This window comes from Fukomys damarensis, unplaced genomic scaffold (assembly GCF_012274545.1).
Source record: "Fukomys damarensis isolate Sample0158 unplaced genomic scaffold, DMR_v1.0_HiC HiC_scaffold_5, whole genome shotgun sequence".
Taxonomy (NCBI): domain Eukaryota; kingdom Metazoa; phylum Chordata; class Mammalia; order Rodentia; family Bathyergidae; genus Fukomys; species Fukomys damarensis.
The window spans coordinates 20667130-20684720 of NW_022900917.1; the positions used below are offsets into that span (position 1 = coordinate 20667130).

The 17591-nt window shown below is 40.5% G+C and overlaps 1 long non-coding RNA gene across 5 annotated transcripts in view; it reads right to left on the reverse strand.

The window, feature by feature from the left end:
- Positions 1 to 17591, reverse strand: part of LOC104859118 — a 104574-nt gene that overhangs the window by 59332 nt on the left and 27651 nt on the right. The gene's annotated exons all lie outside the window — the stretch shown is intronic.

Below are 17591 nucleotides of genomic sequence, written 5' to 3' on the forward strand. Positions count from 1 at the left end.
ATATATTTTATTTAAATGAAAAGATGAATAAAATAGTTGTCAGAAAAATCCCCAGGCAGCAAGACTAATGAGGGACATGAAAACCAGTGAGATTGACCCAAGAGCTGAAGTGACTTTGGGAAGGGGAATGGATCCCAATCCCCACATGGGAACAGGAGATAAGGTCTCAGCCCCAGAGAGAGGAGACTGGAACTAAAACCATTACAGGAAGACAGGTTGAAGCAGCGCAGAATTAAAAATAAATGAGTGGAAAAAATAAGCCCACCCATTAGGGAGGAGTTTAAAAACTACCCTGTGCATGTTTATAGTCATGAAACCCTCTGGTGTCCAAATCCATGCTGTGGGCATAGTCTAGGAAATGCTAAGTTGAGATGATAGCATAAAATATGATACTGGCTGCTAGTGCTTCTGAGGTTCTCAGAAAAGTAAATGCAAAATGTCTCCTGCAAAATATCTCCTTCATGAGGCCTCTGGAGGGATTTCCAAAGATTACATTTCAGTGAAGGGAGGTTGATCATCTGAAGCTGTGAACACGAGGAAACAATACCACAAAAGAGGGTCCTCAAATAGTGCAAAATGCAGAAATGGAACTTCAGGTACTACAATTCTTGAAATAGAAATAGAAATTGAAATAGAAATACAGTTTTTTAAAGAAGATACTTAAGATAAATATATTAAAAAAGGACTTAAGAAAAAAGTACAAAACAATAAAAGGAAAAGTACAGGAATCCCTGAAAAAAGATCAAGCAGACTTTGAAAATAGAACCAAACAGAAGGTTTGGAAAAAACAACTCAATAAAAGCTAAAAAGCAATGGAAAAAATATTTGCAAATCATATATCTGACAAGGAACCTGTAGCCAGAATATGCAATGAACTCTAAACTCAGAAGTAATAAAACAATCTGATTAGGAAACAGCAGAAAGACTTAAGTAGACACTTTCCTAAAGAAGATAGAAGTATGGCAAATAAACACATGAAACAATGTTCAAAATCATTAACTATTGAGAACTACAAATTAAATCTACTCTGAGGTACCACCATATACTGTGAGAATGGTTAAAATAAAAATCAGTGATAATGCTGAATGCTGGCACGGCGTAGAGATACTAGACGTTTCATACACTGCTGTTGAGAATGGAAATCGATATGGCCACTCTGTTCATCAGTCTAGCAGTTAGGAGTGGGGCCAGGGAGAAAGAGAAAAGGAAGGAGGGAAATGAGGGAGGGAGGGAAAGGAGAAAATGAATTCCTAGACTTCAGCAATCACTCCTGAAAATTTATTCTAAAGAAATGAAAAATTTTGCTCATACAAAAACCTGAACAGGATGTTCATGCAACTTTATGTAATAGCAAAAGCTAGAAACAACCTAAATGCATATCCTTCTGTGGGTGAATAATTAACCTCTGGTGCATGTGAACATGGAACATGGCTTAACAATGAAAAGAAACAGGCCACTGGTGCACACAACAATTTGGGTGGATCTTAAGAAAATTATATCGAGTGTGAGTGTGCGTGTGTGTATGTGTGAGGGGGATCAGTCTCCAAGGGTTACACGGATTGTGCAGATCCATGTATATAAAATTCTCCAGATTACAACATTTCAGAGATGGAGACAACATCAGCAAAAGGAAAGGAGGAAGGTGTGGCTACAAGGAGGCAGCATGAGGGAGTCCTTTTGTGGTGCTGGAGCAATTCTGTATGTTAATTGTGGTGGTGACTACATGAACCTGTAGCTGTCATCCCAGATATACACAGAGATTCTAAAAATATGAATATATACAAAAACCTTTAAAATTTGAAGCCTAGTGAATGGTACTGCATCAATCAATTTCCAGGTTTCAAAATGCATTACAATTATTTAATAGGTCACTCAAGAATATCAAAGGAAAAGAAAGCTCAAAAACAATTCATATAGCTAGTTTTGTCTATTGCTAATCACAGTTCATAATTTTCTTTTCAATAAAAAATATTTGTCTGGTATTCCACCTGTATCTACAGTTGAAATCTTCTGTCCAAATGCACAGATGCCAAGAAGGCCTGGACTTCATTGCTTTGGGTAAGAGATGAAAAACACTCTGTAATGCAAAACTTTGGTAATCTCAGTAATAAGAGCTGAGCAAATATGACAGGCACGTGATTCTGGGCGAGAATTCAACAAATAAACTAAGTCTGAACCAGTTTCACTCAACTTGTTTTTGCTGCTATAAGCAGGGAGTAAATCAGACCTATCAGTTCCACCAAGCCAGCTTGTTTTGTACTTCTCCCTGGACAGCAGCTCAGAGCAAACACATGTAAGTTCATCTGTGGAGCCTGGAGAGTACAGGCTTAACTATTTGCTAAGCCACCTTGGCTACTTGGTCTACCGGCCACAGCTTTGAAGTGGAAAAACAGAACTAGTGGAACAGGATAATATATAGTCCATCTAATCTTTCCTTATTTCTTACACCAGTGGGCACGACTTTTCAGTGTCTCAGGCAACTGGGGTCAACATGTCAACCCTGGAATGATTGACAACACAGAGCAAAGGGAATGGGAAGCTCTGACTCTCCTGAAAGCCCTTGTCTATGAGTTTTGTCTTGACCCACCTCTAAAATGGCAAGTGAGTGAAACTCTAGCACACTGCTGATCTTAGAAGAAATACAGTGTTATAGCCTAACACTTCACAAATGTTTATTTTACCACTTTATATTCACCCAACTTAAACTGTAGGGAGAATAGCAACCATCCATCCATTTATTTTCTATAAATGTTTATTAGTAGCTATCATTTGCCAAATTAAAAAGAAAAAGACTATCCTTGAGGACTAATTGGAACCATGTGGAATGGTTATCCAACTCAGCCTGTCTGAATTCTTGGTGAATAAGTACACGAGGTCAAGGGCCATTTCCTTCAGAGCTGTACAAAAACAGGGACCTATGCAGGAAGTGGGTTCTTCAAGAAAAGCAGTGTGTGCAACAAATCTACTTAGGGGCACATGTCCTCACACCTGGAACTGCAGTGGTTCTTTCCCACTGGACATCCTCTTATGTCACATGTTTTAGGGCTCTGGTTGACTCTGACATATACTGTGTCTGTGAGCAATATTTAGAAGGGGCATGTTATGACCTCTCAGTTCTAGAAGTATAAATAATAGGAATAAACTATACAGGGAGGAAGCTTGTACCGTCTCCTTCCGGGTGAAAATCCTTACCTGCTCATGGATGGGAAAGGTTCCCAGACTGAGGTTTTGGATCTAGAATGGAGGTTCTGCTGCGTTCCTGGACCAGTTGAAGTGGGTCATATTGACAATGTGCAAAGATCACTAGAGCTCTGGCTAGAGGTCCTTAGTATTTTTTTCTAGTGCTAGAGATGGAACCCTGAGTTTTGTATGAGCTAGGTAAATGGTCTACCACTGAGCTATACTCCAACCCACTAGAGGTCATCTTGATTCCTCCTTCAGGGAATTGTTTTCATTTCTGGGATTGAACCTAGGGCCTTGTGTATGCTGGGCAAGCGTGCCACCACTGAGCTATAACTCAACCCTTGGATAAAATTTTAATAAGGAAAGATTTAACTGAAAATTTACAATAAAGACATGCAAGGTTTTACTGCATCGTCACACTTACAGCTGCCAACTGTACTGTTTTCTCATCTCTTATGCCTTCATACTCTTCATCTTTCTCCTTGCTCTCCCTGCTTTCTCATTCTTTGGTTCTTGCTCGCTCACCATTTACTCAAAGCGTTGAAATCCTTTCAAAACTTACAGTTAAATAAAAACAATGAGGAAATGGAAAATCGCCACCATATTTAGGCTAGAAAATGACTGGAAATTCTGATTGTAATATAAATATATATATATATTTTACCATCACTATATATCACACCAATAAACTACAGCCGGCTAACGTCACACCTACTTTTGAAAAGTAAACATTAGGGCAATGAAGGTTCTGAAATGATAATGAAAGTATTTAAAGCCCCCAAATTTCCTATACAGATGATGCTCAGAGTTGATATTTTGGTTGTCCCAGTTAATAAATTACTCTTTCAGGTTACATCCTTCATTTACACAAACCTCCAGGCTCTGTTTGTTTCAGTACTCCCTGCAGCTGTTAGGTTTTTGCTACATAATTACTGTTTATTCAAAATTTCTCACTTGTTATGGGATTTACCCACAGAGCTCTCACATTCAGCTTGCAAAACGTGATGACTCTTACGTTTTGTTCTTTGTGCTAAATGTTGGAGGCAGCTTTTAGTTCTGACCAAAATATTTTGCAGGATACTAATTACATTTCTGTGGACCATCAAAATAAAGTCTGTTCAAAAAAATAAATGAAAAAATATGCACCAAACTTCATAACTGCAACTTTTCAAATCATTCAGAAAAAAGGATCTGGAGATTGGAGGAAGTGCAAATATTCTCCTGCCTAGGAGTGGTAAGAGTAAGAACAGAAGGCAAGTGTTGAGTGCTCACTGTGACCTAGGCCTGCTCTGAGTGCATTCTTTGTTTAATCTCCAAACTACCAGTTGACATAGGCAGTTCTACCAGCCATTCTACGGATGAGAAAACCAAGGTATGAAGAAGCTAAGTCAATTGTCCAAAGCCCCACAGCCAGGATGTGATACAGCCCAAATTTAACCTAGGCGTTCTGCCTCCAGAGCCTGCATTTGTACCATTGCACTGCATGCTTATGAAAGCTGTTTCTCTACACTGGAGTATTTTCAGAAGCTCAATATCCTATGTATCAGATGAAGGAAGAAAAACAAAAGACAGGAGCCTCATTCCCGTGCCCTATTTTTCGTCCCCCTTTCAACCACCACTGACCCCTCCTTCTACCCTCCTGCATCACGCTAACTGGGAAAGGTCCCCACAGGGTCAGCTTCTTAACTGCTGCTTTCCCCAGTGGTAATTTACAAGATCTGGTCTCCGTTTTCTGGAAGTTTTGCTCCAAAACAGAAAATAATGCAAGGAGGCATATAAAAGAAAGATGCAGGCATGAGAAGAAAATATATGGGAAACAAATAGACAAAGTTTGTACCAAGTCTGATAACAAATCAATGAGATTTCAGTTGCATAACTGATAGCCTCTGAAACCAAGTCCAAAGCCAAGTTCCAACAGGGTTTTAGCTTCTCGAGGTGACGGTTATGAAATGATAGCCCACGTTCAGAATGTGTAAAAATTATATCATATTTTCTACACATGCACCTGGCTAACAAAAGGCTTTTGCCTCTCTCCAGTCAGTTTCACTGGTGCTCTCTGTTTCCTCCATCTCCTCTTCTTCCTTCATGTCTGCTTTGGCCCACACATTCATTTAACAGCTCCTTGCGAAGTGCTTGTCTTAGGAAACTTGTCCAGGCAATCTGAGGGCTACAAGAGCAAAAGGGAGTGTGCTCCTCACAAGGAGGATATCTGCTGAGGGTCAACATGAAAATTGGATCCAGCCACCACAGGTAAAACCCTCCAATGGCTTTCTTTCACTCGTAGGATGAAGACCAAAGTCTACCAAGTGACCTCTGTCTGTGAAGTTCTGCCTCCTCTCCTCTGAATCTCATGCAGACGCTCTGTGTTTGTCCATCTGACCTTTTGTCAGTACCTGGAATGTGCTAGACCAGGCTCTCAGTTGCTGTTCTTGATAGCAACTTCCTATTTTCCATTTAGAGCTCTTATCTCAATTCCCAGACGTGAGCTTGCGTGGCTATTCGTGGTGTTGAGATTCACCTCTGGACTTTAAGTTGCCAAAGTGTGGGAGAGAGGTTAGAGGGCTCATCAGGGATAAGGCAGAAAGGTCAGCCGAAAGCGGTGTGTGCAGAGTTGCTGACACGCCAGGCTGATGCTTTGGAGGTCACAGACTGTTTTGTGCTTTAGGAACACAGTTGAGACTACTAGCATTAAATGAGATGAGGTGCAGAAGGGCAGAGCAGAGGCCCCTTAGCAGGGAAGTGGTGTAGTGTGAATGAGAGGCCGCACAAGGGTGAATGAGAAGAGAAAGAGGGAACACATTTGGGAAATTTGGTCAAATCAACAATAGATACTTGTTTGACTATGGAAACTAAGGAAAAGGGGAAGCCCTAAGGGATTCCAAGTTTCCCAAACAGACGTCTAAGCACTTGAAAGACCTAATGAATAGAAACAGAAAAGTAAGAGGAGTAGGGCCCTTTGGGGAAAAGATGATAGAATCAGATCTGGAATTGTTCAACGGGAAGTAAAACAAAGAAGAAAGTCCACAGACTTCCTGACTGGATGTTGCATAGGTGAGCTGGAGAGCAGAAGAAAGATCACAGGGGCACAGAAGTCACGGGCACCATGTACTCATGAAGAGGGGAGAGAGAGGAAGAGAAAAAGAAGCAGAGCAAGCTCAAAGGCAGGAAGAATATTCAAAGAAAAATGAGGGAAGCAAAGAGAGAGAGCCTCTGTTTAAGTAGGAGGCCCTGATCAGTAAAGTCAAGGGCCAGGAGCTGGAAGATGGCACCTAAGGAAAGCCAGCTGAGATCACCGCCAGGGAAGGGCAAGAGAACAAGCTCAGCAAGCAAGGTTTTAAAGGTAAAGCCAAAACATGGGGATTTTAAAACTACGGAAGTCACCAGAGGTTCTACTGCCCTCTGCTGCTGGATTTGATTTAATTAGTTAGGGTAAATTTTAGCATTTACTGAACACCTGCCACGAACCAGAGGCTTTTTAGTCATTTTTTTCACCAGTGTTGTGAAGAAGATATCTTCCTTTATCTTAGTACCCATTATTATACAATTTATAGTTAAGAATGAAGCTCAGGGAAGCAAAGTAACTTGTGTAAGGGCATAAATTCACTAGATTTGAGTTCCACAAGGTCAGGAACCATGAATTTTATTCACTGTCATCTATATCTAGATCACCACATAGGTGCATTAGATGAATTTTTTGAAGAATGAAGAAATGGGAGATGAAAAGAGTCCAATACTGTAATTAGATCTGTGTGACCCCCAAATCCACAAACATCCAGATATACAGTGTTTCTTCTCACACAAACTTGTTCCAATGGAAGAGATTGTCCAATTGCCAATTTCTCTAAAACTTTCTTCCAAAACAAGAGTGAAGAAATTGAAAAAATGGAAATAAAGTGTTTGTAAATGGGGAGGGGAGGAGGGGGTGAAGGGAGGGCAGGGACAAGGGGAAAAATGAGAATCAAGACCTATTATGTAAAGGTACAGAATCCCAATGATGAATGTAATTGTATTGTATACCTAGATTGTAACAAATAAACTCAATAAAAAGAAAAAAAACAAAACAAATAAAAAAAAAGAGTGAAGAAATTGACTTTGTGAGGGGCATTATTTCTGAATAAAAGTATTCAAAAATTATAGTTTTACATTGTAAGTTATCTAGAGGATAAGTCATTCAAATATTCATGTAAATCAAAGCTGAATTAATCATAAGGCAGTTTTACTGTCTAGGCCATGTGTATGCCAAGCAAATAGATATGTACAAACAGTAAGTAATATACTTTAGGAAGGAAGCACCCCTCTCCCACCCCAATGGTCAATCATAGGCCAAATCATAACAAATCATGTTTTTCTGGTGACTCATTTGACAAAATGTATATCTACCACTGTCTGCATCTGGGAGCTTCGAGATGGTTCTGGGGTTTTGAATCATCACAAAGCTTCCAGAATCACTTATTTCCTATAGATTTAAGTGTATGAGCCCCAAACCCCCATTTTATATCTTTCCCAAAGTTAAGTTCAAGGAAATCACAAGCATGATTATTTTCAGGAGTATCTTTCAAACAAGGAAAACTCCTGAGACTTGGAGTTTGGGTTGTGGCTCTTGAAAGAGAAGGGCTTAGAGTGCAGTGTTTTCCCTATGGGTTCCACTTTGGGCCAAGGAGATAGGAACAGGTCTGGCTCTCAGGGAGCCAGTTGCATTCTTACTGGCTTTAACATAGAAGCTGCCAACTCTCCTGTTGCTGGGCTAATGTGGTCAAGGATTCCCTAATTGGGTCCCCCCCTTTCTGGCTCTGTGAACAATCACAGATATTTAAATAATGTGTAAGAGGGGATAAGCGGAACACAGGTGGCCACTATTAGGTCCTTGGAGAAGTCCATGGTGTTAGAGTCCAGGTTCATGTTTGAAAATTTCCTGGAGGAAAGTAATGGTGGCCCATAGCAATGTGCGCCAATAAAATAATTAACTTCTACAATGACCCCCCTTATGTGCAGGGGGTATGTTTTAAGGTCCCCAGAGAATGCATGAAACCTCAGATAGTACTGAAGCCTATATATATATTTCATTCTTGTCATAGACCTTAGTTACCACAGCATTTTTTTTTTTTTGTCCGTATGAAGCTGAGAACTTTCATCTTTTCACTTAAAGGAAGCAGTACACAGCTTCTCTTGGGCATATTCAAGTTGCCAGTATCACTGCTCTTGCACTTGGGAGCCAGTAGTAGGTAAGAGTTGCTTGAGCACAACACTGAGATATCGCGACAGCCTCACTGATAACCACGAAGGCTGCTAAATGGCTAATGGGTGGGTAACATGTATATTGTGGATGTGCTGGACAAAGGGGTGACTCACATCCCAGGAGGGAAGGTTGAGATTTTATCATCCTGCTCAGAACAGCACAAAATTTAGAACTTATGAATTGTTTATTTCAGGAATTTTCCATGTAATATTTTCAGAGCACGGTGGTCCCTGGGAAGCTGAAACTTTAGAAAGTGGAACTGTGAATAAGGCATACTTGATGTATTTCTCCAGCACTTCTTATTGCCAGGAACTTCAAGTATGCATTTAGTCTTCAAAACAGTTAACTCTCCTTGGTACATTTTATGGTGTTTCTGTTAAAGTGAAATGAACTGAGGCATAGAATACCATTTGCAGAAAATATTTATGGAGCATCTTTTCTTTTTTTAATGAATGTGGTACAGTCATTGCTTTGAAGAACCTGTGGCCAATAGGAAACCAAATAGTATGCAGGATACATAATTATTATTTTTTCAATCTTTTTATTGAGTTTATTGGTACAAGCTAGGTATACAATAGAGTTACATTCATCATTGGGATTCTGTACCTTTACATGACAGTTCTTGATTCTCATTTTTTCCCCCTGTTCCTGCCCTCCCTTCACCCCCTGCTCCCCTCCCCATTTACAAACACTTTATTTCCATTTTTTCAATTTCTCATATTTTTTTCCTCCCCCTTATTACCTTTCCCCCACGCTTCCCACTTTCCCTACACCTTTAGCCCTTTACTTCCTATTTCACATTATTAATTGTCTCATTAGGATCCTGTGTTCTATTATAGTTTTTCACACCAAAGAAACTATTTGGTATTTCAGTTAAAGAAATCTCTGTATGAACATTAAAAATAGGGAATCCTAAAATAAAACTAAAAAGGAAAGTAAAAGAGAAAAGGCAATGATGTAAGATTAAAATAATCATTAATTCTGAAGATGAAATGGTCACTGAATATATTTAAATTGCTTCTTGCTCTTGTAGTCTTATCTTATTCTCTTTTTTTATTATTTAGAGAATACTTCATTAGTTTCTGAAATCAAACCTTTGTAGATATGACCTTACATATTTAATACAGTGCGTTACCCCTGTACAAATGGAAAAAAAAATAAATTAACATTTCTAGACCAATATGGCTGTCCATTTCTGTACAATGCCAACTCAACGCAGTAAATTGGGATAACTTTTTCCAAAATGGACAGCACAAAGTTTCCAAAAATTCAAATAATATATATATGTGTGTGTGTGCGTGTGTATTTATATTTATATAACAAGACCAATAATAGCAGTATGTTATGCAGAGGATACATGATTATTGACAGGGTTTGAGAGTCACAATTTAATAATTTATTTATTTTTAAATTGAATTTATTGGTACATTCTAGGTAGACAGTACAGTTACATTCATTACTGGGATCTTGTACCTTTACATGCCCGGTCTTAGTTCTCATTTTTTCCCCTTGTCCCTACCCTCCCTTCACCCCCTCTCCCCTCCCCACCTTCAAACACTTTAATTCCATTTTTACATTTTCTCATATTTTTTCCTTTTCCCTTATTCCCCTTTCCCTATCCTTCTCACTATCCCTACACCTTTGGTCCTTTTCTTCCTATTTCACATTGCTAATTGTCCTGTTAGGATCTTGAGTACTATTTTAGTTTTTCACAGCAGAGAAACTATTCGGTATTTGCATATGTGTGGAGAGTCACATTTTAAATACAGATGTTTCACTTGAAATCTTAGGCACTATTCATTTGTTTACTCATTCATCCAGCATAAAGTACTGAGCATTACTAAGTGCTGGGCACTTTGCCAGGGAAAATAATAAAATAATGAGTCCAACAATTGGTCTCTGTCTTACGGACCTGAAGCCCTCTTCTGCTGCTACCCAGACTCCTCACCAGGGAAAAGAGGCTGTCCTTCCTCTCCCAAGGAGCCATAGCTCTCTCTCCAGTTTTTGGCCCGTTCTCCAAGGGTCTAGTTCATTGTAGCTATGTCAGATTCCATAGTGGGGACATTTTTTAGCAGCCTTTTCTTTCCATTTATGGATATTTCCTTTGCTAGAGAAAATCCAATTCAGGAGAGATGAGATCACTTATAAATGTGACAAATGTAAGGAGAAAAAATAAGTCTAATAAAAAGAACGAATTTCCTGTGTCTTCCAAAGCGTACAGCTTTTAAGGTCTGGCCTCTAGTTCTCCGTGACACAGATCGTCACAGACTGAAGGTTGAAAAGGGTAGGCTTTGCCCTGGGCTGCGTCAGAGCCTCCCCAGAATCTGCACACATCATCGTGCGTCAGCTGCCCACGCGTTATTAAGGCTGAGAACGAATTTCTCTGACCTCGTTTAGGGCATTGTGTACGATGCGTGTGTATATTTGATTAGCGTGTAACTGGTGGCACTGATTTCTTCAGCTAGCCGGAAGTGGAGTGCTCCGCGCGTCGCCCAGCTAGCTCCCTGCTGAATGCAAAGGGGTTAGAAGCCCCCAGCTCCCTCTGTTGACTACTTCGGGCACTGTCGCCGCCCCTTCACCACGAGTGCTCTGCAGCTTCCAGAAGCTGATTCTTCTGTTCCACTTTTTCTTTAGCTTTTTGAGTTCAGGATTAATTTTGGGACTAATTTATGTAGGACCAATCCTTGCATTGCAGAAAATGTAATTTCATTTTTTGTCCTTAGTATTCAGAAAGGAAACAGCTGATGCCATTGTGTCTTATTCATATCATAGAGGTGGATTGATGTTTATGGCTTAGGAAAATTATAACTATTTGTCACCTTTTCTGGTTGCTTCTTTTAGTTTTTGCTGTTCCCTTCCTGGCTTTATCTTCTTTCTTAGTATCGCCCCAAATCCCTTTCACCTCCCTTGCCCTCTGGTGGCTGAATATCCCCTCATGTTCTTGGGTATGCCTGGACATACAACACCACAGAAATGACGTGTTTGCTTTGCTGTTTACTCAGGTCTTCACTGAGATCTCCCAGAGAAATATCGTAGCTTTTTTTCTGCGTGTCCCACATCTCAAACCAATCAAATATTTTGATGCATGGGTGGAAGGACATTTACCCTCTTCAATCACTGCTATTCTACAACAAACAAGTACTAGTGAGAAAAGTGGGATTTTTTTCATAGATTGCTTTCCGGGCACAGCTGGCCTTGATAGGTTGAGTTGCCAGATTTAAGCTTGGTAACGTAAGAGGAAGTTCTTGACACACAAAATTGAATAAACACTATTTTCTTCCATCCTTGGAAGAAGTCATTCAACCTGAATTGTCTTAGAAGGTATCCATCCTTAGATATGAGTGTGCCTGTGTCCAAAATTAGAGGAACAGTGGCTCTGTTCATACACATTTGCATCCTTCCAAAGAATAGCTTGAACAATCCAAAATGTCAGAATTTGTGAGGTAACTGAATCTGGGAGTAAAGCATACCTTAGAGATTATCTCTATTGACTCCTAGGCAATTTGAGTTTTTAAATACATGAGAAATTTTAAGACAAGCAAATGAGAAAATGGTAACTGCTCAAAAACTCCATTTTGACCTTTGAAAAGCACAATCTCCAGTAAGCTAACTATACTGGCTTCTGTACTACCTTCCCCAAGGAGTGATCAGAATCGATCAATTCCCTGGGGTGCATCCACTTAGATGTATTTTTTTGTTTGTTTTAAAAACATACCCATTGACTATGATATCTAAATGCAAGTATGCCTAAAAACAGTGGTTTGACCTGGGCGGAAAAGTATGGGCTTTGAAGTCAGATGTACCTGGATTTGAATTCTGAGGCACTTTCTGGTTGTGGGACCTGGTGCCAAGGAAGTCAGAACTTCTTTTACCCTTGCCTTGCTCATCAGCAAAATGGGAAAATTAATAACAGTTATTGGAGATTGCTGGGAAAATTAAATGACTTCAGGAGTACAAAGCACCTAATGCATAGTAAGAACCTATACCATTCATTTATATTTCTTGTTCATTTGAACATCACTGTTTCATATAAACTCAAAAAGTTGTGCTGTGGACAACAAATCATCCCCTGAGCATGGAAAAGAGTTAAGAGGAAGTTTTATTAGTCCCACTTAAACTATGAATTTTTTTCAGGATAGAAATGGGTTTCCAAATAAATATAATAAGTGCACGAGAATGGCATTTTTCTTCTGTCTCAATCTCTGCAGTATAAGTAGATAAGCCTTGCCATGCTCAGCACTATAACAGTACAATGTTTTCTCCTTAAATTTGCCATAATTTTGGAGTACTTTTTATGTTCTCTGTTAGGTGCCTTACCTTTTTCTCATTCAGACTCCCAATAACCCTATGGCAGGTGAATTTTTATTATCCCAGTATTACAGGTCAAACCCAGTGAATTTAAGTGACTTTCCAAGGCTCTAAGTCCCCCTGTGTAAATGGGTGGATGGGTATCTTAAGTAGGACACTTTTATGTACATGTCCCTGCCTCATGATTAGTCAGTTATGTAATGTGAGCTCTTTTCCCATGGAAAAATCAGGAGTTACTCAACAGATATTTCCCGGATGTATGACTCTCCTCTTTTATCAGACTTGTAATCAGCAATATATCATTATGTTAATAGCTATTGACGTCCCTGGAATGGAATTTTCCCCCTATAGGTAAGATCTTACTTTCATTTTTGTGGAACTAACCATATAGCTTGAGGTCCGAAAGTACATTCAACATTCAATATGCATTGTGTATGTTCTTTACTTAGGGCCCTCGTCTGTTTGGCCCTTGTCTACATCCCCGGCCTCTGCACTCACCGCTTTGTACCTCAGCCATGCCAGGCCACCTCTAGTTCTTGAAGGCACCATGCCTATCTAGCCTGGTGGCCTTCTCCTGGTGTTCCATTTGGCTGCAACACCAACTGCTGCCACAGAATTCAGTGCTGCCCTCTCTTCATGTCTTAGCTTAAATAGAACTTCCTCTGGAAAACCTCTCTGACTTTCTGGTTCAGTTGTGTATTTCTGTGCAACAAACCTCCTCAGAACTTATATAGCTTAATGCTACCACTGTTCTCTTGCCCACGAATCTGCAATAGATTTGGGCTTAGTTTACTCTGGTACCTCAGCTAGGATGGCAGGTCAAGTCTCTCTCTCTCCCTGTGAGATTTCTTCAGCTGGATTTCTTTATGTGATTGTTCGCTTTCAAGAGGGCGGAAAAAATAAAGCTGTAGGGAAGCTTAATGACAATACTTGGAAATCACCTGGTGTCCTTTCTTTGACATTTTATTGATCAAGCAAATCACAGGGGTTGGCCCAGGCTTAAAGGTAAAAGAAAGACATCCCTTCTGTTGGAGGTGCAAGGGCTTACAGAATTGGGAGGAAAAGCTGGTGGCCATCTTTGCAGCAATATCCCACATTTTCCTAGACTAAGTGTGATTATGTAGAGTAGCAACCTCTTTTATATCGAACTAAGCAGTTATAAGTACTTATCCAGTATCATTCAACATTCTCTCACCACCTCCCATCATCACCAACAAAATCTACTGGAACAAGAGTCCTGTCTATGTTCATATACATATGCAGTGAATGAATGAATATATGCATAACCCAGGCACACAGGAGGAAGAAGTTAGCGCCCGTGTATTGCATGCAATTTTCCTTTCTTAGTGACCATAAGGTTGATATTTAAAGCTGCGTGGCTCTTCCTGTCCTCTGGCAATATTGACAAACATCTCATGAGGATTGAAATTTAATAATCTCCAAGGGCTCAGAGCAGCTTAACAGTCCTTAAAAGTGCTTGGAAAATTCTTGACTTCTCAAGAGGAAAAAACAATCATCATGTTGACAGAAATATGTCTGAAAGTTACTGCAACATGCTTTGTTTTGGGGTGACTGGAAAGTCTTTACTGCACTATTAGAATAACTTGCCTTGCTGGTGTGTCTATAAGTGGCTGTAATGGAAATTATTGGAAAATCCCTTCTCCTTTCCCCATCTGTCTTTCTTTTTTTAATACTAACAAAAACCAGAAGGGTTTTTTTTCTTTCTTTTTTTTTTTTAGAACTTTGAAACCAAACATGGCTATGCAGCATTCATGGGAGTTTGTTTTAGAAGCTCACATTTCAAATGCTAAATTAACTACAGACTTGTGAGAATGAGAAACAGAAAATTCTTAGAACCAGAAAAAAGAGAGTAAGTCAGGGAGATCGATCAATGTGCATTCCTTTTGATGTTCTTTTTCCTGAAAACAGAACAGGATGTGAGGCACAGAGAAATTGGGACCTTTTTCAGCAAGAGCAGGGCTTTATAAATCTGGTTTTGGCCTGTGAGTCACTCGGTGCACAGATGCTGAATGTGAAGTCGGTGCTGGCCATGCTCACTTCCTTAGCCTTCATCTGCTGCACTGAGCTGAGCCAAGGAGGATGACAAGCAGAAACTGGATTATCAACCACCCTTATATTGTGTCTGCTGTGTTCCTCTATATTAAGCATTCTTAGGTGCCAGTGGTATTTGAAAGGCAACCTTAAGATTAGATGAATGCCTCTGGACAATAAATAATTGCTCATTGTGATTTTTAAAAAACAGCTTAGTATGGAAGAACTCTGAGCGGCTTCAAGTCACTTGTAAAAATGTGTGCATCTATAGATCTTTCTCTCTCTATATTTCACATATGTGCATAGGTATGTACGTGTGTGTCTATGTTTCCAGAAGGTTGAAAGGATAGTGTTGGAGTAGAAAAAGGCAGGTAAGCTTGGTCTCTTAGCCCCATAGACCAAATACTCAGCATCTCAGGGCTGAGAATGGCATGTTTTTTTCTTTGGATTTCTAGGCCTGAGTTCAGCATTTATTTCTTTATAAATACGTGTAAACCATGTCTCCAAGCAACCATCATTAACGAAAAGCAGTGAGCTCTAGAAAGCAGAACAATAACTTTCATTTTAGCCTTTGCTACTTAGAAAATTTCTCCCCCTCCAAAATCACTCCCACCAACTGCCTACTCCCCCATAAAAGCAAATGTTATTTATGGGTTTTTGTACCACTAAAGAAGGAAAAATTTCTTGAGCCTCAATGTATTAAATATCAAAGGCAAATGTTTCCACAACATTCCATTAGCACTCTAAATTGGCTGGTATTTCCAAATCAAACACAAATTGGAGATTGCAGGAGTTTTCATTGGCTTCTAGCATCATCTGCCTCAATACAGGCTGCTTTTATTGCTATATGGTTGCTTAGTAACCAAGTCAGCCCCACTCCTTCCTGCTCATTTCCTTACACTGGTCCCTAGTGGTTTTTCTGCTTGTTTGCCTTGCAGTAGCAGAATCTGAACACCTAATACTTACAGTAGTTTAGAAGTGGTTTGGGATAAGACCGTGACAGCCCTTAAATGCCAAGCTGTGTGTGGAGTATCCCTAATTTGGGAGATGATAGGAGCAAGTGTCATTTTGTAGCAGGGTTGCAACAAGGTCAGAGCTGGCTCCTGCTTGGAAGGTTGTGATGTAATGGTCTACAGTGATGAGCATGACAGTGGGATGGAAGGAAGAGGACAGCCACATGGCTGCCGTAAGGCTGTCAGGCTGTGAGGACACCCCAGGACCTGTGTGCTGCAGCCTAGGGTAGGGTTGTTTGCAGAAGCAGCAGCTCAGGAAATCCATGGACAGAACTGTAAGTGCCATGCCGAGCACACTCAGTCTGAAATGTCAGAGGAACCAAGAGTTCAAGATGCTGACCTTCTCCCTCAGTGCCCTCCAGGAGGGCTGTCCTTAGAGAGGCTATCCCAAGAACAGGCGCTTTAATAGGTGACTTCCAGAAGTGGATGCAGCAGGATAGCTTGTGATGATTTTCCCAAAGGCGCTCTGAGCCACCATCCACCCACTCACAGGGCTGTTTCATGACTGAGGTTGAGCCACTTCTTACTGCTCACATGATTGGTCTAAACTACACTTGGGTCCTGGGCTGAGGAATCAGAGTGATTCCCGGGCTGTTTACAAACATGGTCTCCCCCACTGAATGTAGCCATCTTCAGCAGGAGAGAATAAAAACAACTTTTCATGGGTAAGCAAAGATGAAAACCTGACCTGGGTGTGATCCAGCCAACTCTGAGGCCAGGCCTTTTTCTGGCTGGGTTACGTGAGCTAATAGATTCCAGCTTCCATTTTGGGATTAAGCAAGTTCAAGATGGGCGTCTACCATTTGCAATTTAAGGAGCTCTGTGTGCTTCATTGCTACTGTGTGTAGCACTGTATTGCCATCCTGATTTTACAGAAAAAGGAACTCAGGGTCAGAGGTTAACTAAATCCCTTATCATCACTGAAACACACGTTAGTGTGCAAGGTTTTCAACTTGGGTTTGTCTGGACTTCAACGCCAGGGTTCTTTTCTTCATATCAGTTTTCCTCCCAGCTAGTCTCACAATTTCACAATTGTTCCTCTCAAGAGAAGAGGTAAAAAAACAGATATATTTGGATCTCTGCACATTGCCTGTAGTCCTCCAATGAAGCCATCTGCCACGTTTCATGACCTAGTGTCATGAAAAACAGGACATCTGCTTATCTTCTCCAGACAGTAACTCTTCTACCTGCTCCAGCTTTACAAACAAAAGCACCTATTTCAGCCCAGGAAGAATCACAGGACAGGCTATTAGCAATCTGTCACTTAAATTGGGTGGCAAAGAACTGATGGATCTTTATTAAGGACCAAAGGCGGAGACAGAGAAGGTGCACTGAGAGGGGCAACATTCACCTTCCATCTCTCTAAGAAACAGGAGCTGACTCAGAAGTTGAAAAAAGAATGGCTGGAATGTGACTGTTGCAGAAATTTACAAAAACTTCTTTCTAGAATGGCCCTGATAGCATGACTCAGCTCCAGTAGCAGGCAACCTTTGAGTCTGTTCTAAGTTTCAAGTTCACAGGGACCAACACTACTTCGCAGAGCACAGATCAAGAGCCAACTCCAAATTGATTAATGCAAAATTGGAAACTAGAATCACACAGGTCAACTAGGATCATGAGAGCCAGGGGAGGGTGGGAGGAAGTAAGTTCAGCAGACCCCAAGAGATGTCCACTGCAGCATGAAGGTGGGCCCTAGAGACAGAGATAAGGTACTGTCATACACTATGCAGGCAGGGCCACAGAGATTATTGAGAGATCATGACACACGCTACTCATTTGAGAGCAAATGTGAGACACAA